This window comes from Myotis lucifugus, unplaced genomic scaffold (genome assembly GCF_000147115.1).
Source record: "Myotis lucifugus unplaced genomic scaffold, Myoluc2.0 scaffold_4, whole genome shotgun sequence".
In the NCBI taxonomy this organism is placed as follows: Eukaryota; Metazoa; Chordata; class Mammalia; order Chiroptera; family Vespertilionidae; genus Myotis; species Myotis lucifugus.
Window position 1 is genome coordinate 16138273 of NW_005871052.1, and position 4427 is coordinate 16142699.

Sequence of the window (4427 nt, forward strand, 5' to 3'; positions counted from 1 at the left end):
GAGGAAGAAGAAGAAAAAGGTAACGATACAAATAATGAACAACAAATATGCATCTATCAACAAATGAATCTAAGAATCAAGTGAATAAATAACCTGATGTACAGAATGAACTGGTGATTATAATAGAATCAGGGACATAGAAAGGGAATGGACCGACTATTCTTGGGGGGAAAAGGGGTGTGGGAGATGCGGGAAGTGACTGGACAAAAATCATGCACCTATGGATGAACACAGTGGGTGGGGAGTGAGGGTGGAGGGTGGGGTGGGAGCTGGAAGGAGGGGAGTTATGGGGGGGAAAAAAGAGGAACAAATGTAATAATCTGAACAATAAAGATTTAAAAAAAAAAAAAAAAAGAAAGGTTGTGGGTTTGAACCCGTGTCGGGGTGTGTGCGGGAGGCCACTGAGCAAGTGGTGCCTGGAGGAGGGAGGGTCCTCAGATCTAAGCACAGTCCAGGCCTTGCCCATGATCCAAGGCCCGTCCTCTGCTGAGTGAGACTGCACCTCCCAGCTTCCTGTTGAGTCCCTGGTCTTTGAGTCATAGGGCCGCTTCCCCATGTTCCCCAGAATGCACGGCTCAGTTACCACCTATACTAATAAAAGGGTAATATGCTAATTAGACCAGATGTCCCTCCAGACAAAGCCACGGTGGTGGGGGCTGAGGCAGAGGCGGTTAGGGGCGACCTGGTCGGCAGGGGAGGGCGATTAGGGGCGACCAGGCCAGCAGGCAGAGGTGGTTAGTGGTGATCAGGCAGGCAGGGGAGCAGTTAGGGGCATCAGGCAGGCAGAGTGGTTAGGGGTGATCAGGCAGGCAGTCAGGTGAGCGATTAGGAGCCAGCAGTCCCAGATTTAGAGGAGGATGTCCCAGATTGGAGATGGTGCAGGCCGGGCTGTGGGACCCCCCCTGCCTCCATGCATGAATTTCATGCACCAGGCCTCTAATATATATATATATATATAAATAAAGCCAAGAGCTGATTCTTTGAAAAGATAAACACGATTTATGAACCACTATCCAGACTCATCAAGAAACAAAGAGAGAGGACCCAAATAAATAAAATCAGAAATAAAAGCAGAGAAGTAACCACTGACACCACAGAAATACAAATGATTGTAAGAAAATACTATGAATAACTATATGCCCACAAGCTGGACAATGGAAAATCTTAGAAAAATACAATCTCCAAAAGCTAAATCAGGAAGAATCAGAAAACGCGAATAGGCCAACAACAAGTGATGAAATTATACATCAAATTATATTTCATATTCCCCATTATATAAAAGTGTAAAGTGAAAATGACTTATCAGTTCATTTTAACATAACTAAAGGGTGTCCCAAAATTCACGCAAGAATTAATTTTGATAGAAAACACAGGTTTATAATTAAAATTATAAATTTTTTGTTGATTTATAAAGTATACAGTATAGGGTTATGTATGTAATAGGAAACAGGATTATCTTGTCGCAATAGCGAGCACCATTAACTGTTATTGCCTGAGCAGCCACATTTTCAAAGCAGAATGGTCCGATGATGCCTCCAGCCCAAAATCTGCACCAAACAGTGACACGTTGTGGATGCATTTGTTTCTCAACAATCACTTGTGGATTTTCTGAACCCCAAATGTGACAATTTTGTTGATTAACCAAGCCATCAAGATGAAAATGAGGCTCATCGCTGAAGATGATTTTGTTCGAAAAATCAGCATTCACTTGTTGTTGTTCCATAATCCATTCAATGAACTCTATTCGCTGTGCATGGTCAGTAGGCTTCAGTTCTTGAGTCAATTGAACTTTGTAAGCATGAAGATGCAAATCTTTTGTGAGAATACGCTGTAGAGAGCTTCTCGAAATGTCCAATTCTTGACCACAGTGCCGAATTGATGTCCCTGGACTCTCAGCAACACTCTCACGAACTGCTTCGATGCGGCTGCTCAGGCAATAACAGTTAATGGTGCTCACTATCGCGACATAATAATCCAGTTTCCTATTCTGTACATAACCCTATACTGTATACTTTATGAATCAATAAAAAATTTACAATTTTTAATTATAAACCTGTGTTGTCTATCAAAAGTACTTCTTGCATGAATTTTGGGACACCCTTTAGTAAACAATTCAGCAGGAGATACGAAGCACAAAATCTTAGTAAAATGACACAGAAAGAGCAATAATTTAATTCTCACTTAAGTTTAACTTCTCATATTTTTATGAATATACAAAGACAAAGTTTTAAACATTGTATTTACTAAGATTCTGGCAAGAACTTTATGTAACAAGACAGAGCATACCAGGCCTGCCACTCAACTTGTATATGGTAAGTCTCAGCTTCAATATGAAGCAGTTACAAACAAAACCAACCAAAACAAACCAAACGTCTGCTTTTCACATGCTAAATATTTTGTCAAAAACGCCATTAAATGCACTAAGGAATTTAAGATAGCAAGAATAAAAAGTTAATAAAAGCTAAACATTACACCCTAAACAAAATTCATACAAAAAAATAGCTATCACTGGTTAAATAAAAATTTCCTGACTGGTTAAAACTTAACAATATAAAACATACAGTTTAGAATCTTTAGCTATCAAATTCAAAAAGTACCAGTGATTATTGGAAATGACTCCTTCCTAAAGCCAATGTGTAGTCAAAATTAATTCAAATATGACAACATATTCTAATGTTAAAAATCATTCAGTATTATTGAAGTGGAGGTAAATCCCAGAGCTTCTGGGGCTTTCTCATGCTGCAAAAGGCTGTTTCTCTGGTTTACTCAAAGCAGCATATGACATACCCAGCTCTGACCTCCTCATGAAGCATGGTTACTATGTCTGTAAAAATAGGATGTGTGAGGATAAAAGGCATGTTATTCTGCTAGCTAAAGAAATAGCAAACCACCCCCACCATTAAAAGCTCCTTCCCCAAGTAAATAAAAGTATACAAGAGGAAAAATTAAAATATACTTATCTACAGAGTAAGAATTTTGAAATATCAATGTAATCCCTACTTCAAAAACATTAACTAGAGTTATCTGCTCATTTCTGTTAGTATCTTAATGATGTATCCAGACTCAATTTCTATTGATTTATCATTAGATACTTCTAGTCATAAATATTAACTTTATTCCCAAATATCAACTACTAGTACAACTGAAGTGTATTTATTATCTCCCAGAGTTATTAAACAATGGAAGAGAAAAAAGGCAGATGTTCAAGGAGCAGGCATCTGCTACAGCCCTTTCACTCAGCGGCATCTGAGTGGCTACTGAACAATCCAGGAATAAGTCTAGAAACAACAAAGGTCATGCATTTTAGTAAATATGTCATTAATTTCACAGTTGAGATCTCCTCAGACATTAAACTTTCTTTATAAGGGAATCCTGATTTTTCCTTTCACAGTGAATCAGGACTTGAACTAGCAGCCTTCTTTTTCTTTTTCTTACTGTGTCTTCTATGCTTCCTTTTCTTTTTCGTCTTTTCTGTTGCTTTTTCTCTGTCTTCACTGCTTTTCTTCTTTTTTGCTTGTACCTCCTCAATATAATCTGACTCTGATAAAGACTCAGATGATAAATATTTATCTTCAGGATACATCTTTCTCTTTTTGCTGAATCCTTTAATGTCCTTTTTTTCTCACTTGCATCCTTTGACTTCTTTTTCTTTTTTAAACTATCTTTACTGTCTGATTCAGGCTCTGACATGGAGCTTTCAGTATGTGAACAGTTCCTCTTTTTCTTTGTTTCCTATTATCATCTTCAAAATCTGAAGAACTGCTGGAAGAATCAGAACTTGATGAAGAAAAAAACAAACACCTACCAGATTTCTTCTTTTCTTTTTTCTTTCTCTGTCTTTTTTTTTTACAAGCTCTCACTTCCACTTTATAATTTTTTCCTGTGTTTTTCTAGTTCTTTCTTCCAGTCCTCATTCACTTTTTTCTTCAAATTCAGCCAATGCCGTGAAGCCTTTCTTTTTCTTTTCTAATTGTTCTTTCACTTCTTCCCAGGTAGGTCTTGGTTGATTCAGATAATCTTAGATTGTTGGCCCTGAAGACTGGACTGGACCTTTTGATCTGGCCATTGCTATTGAATTCATATAGGCCACCTGGTTGTCCCGCTTCCCCATGGTGCTGGACTGAGTGTACAGTCAGATGCCAAGGGAGACCAGGCGAGTGGAGCGGCTGAAGCAGGCCCATACCGGACCTTCTAGCGACTCCTGAGGTGGGTCTCTAGTAGATAGCACAGGGAACAAGGCTAGTAGATCTCCCATGAAGCGGAGGCACCAGTCAGGTTCACAGGAAGGTGGAGAGAATGGCCCCCACCCCAAAGCCACACCACTCAGTCATTGACACCTCTTGAGTCTGCCCAGATCTCTACACCCCTCCCCAGACAACTGACTCTACAGCAGAGCACAGACTCCATAGGATGGGGTGACAGGGTGT

The 4427-nt window shown here is 39.4% G+C and overlaps 1 pseudogene; it reads right to left on the bottom strand.

Annotated features, from left to right (window-relative positions):
- Positions 1-3385: 3385 nt before the first annotated feature.
- LOC102436929 lies at positions 3386-4119 on the bottom strand (annotated as a pseudogene).
- Between the last annotated feature and the right edge of the window lie 308 nt (positions 4120-4427).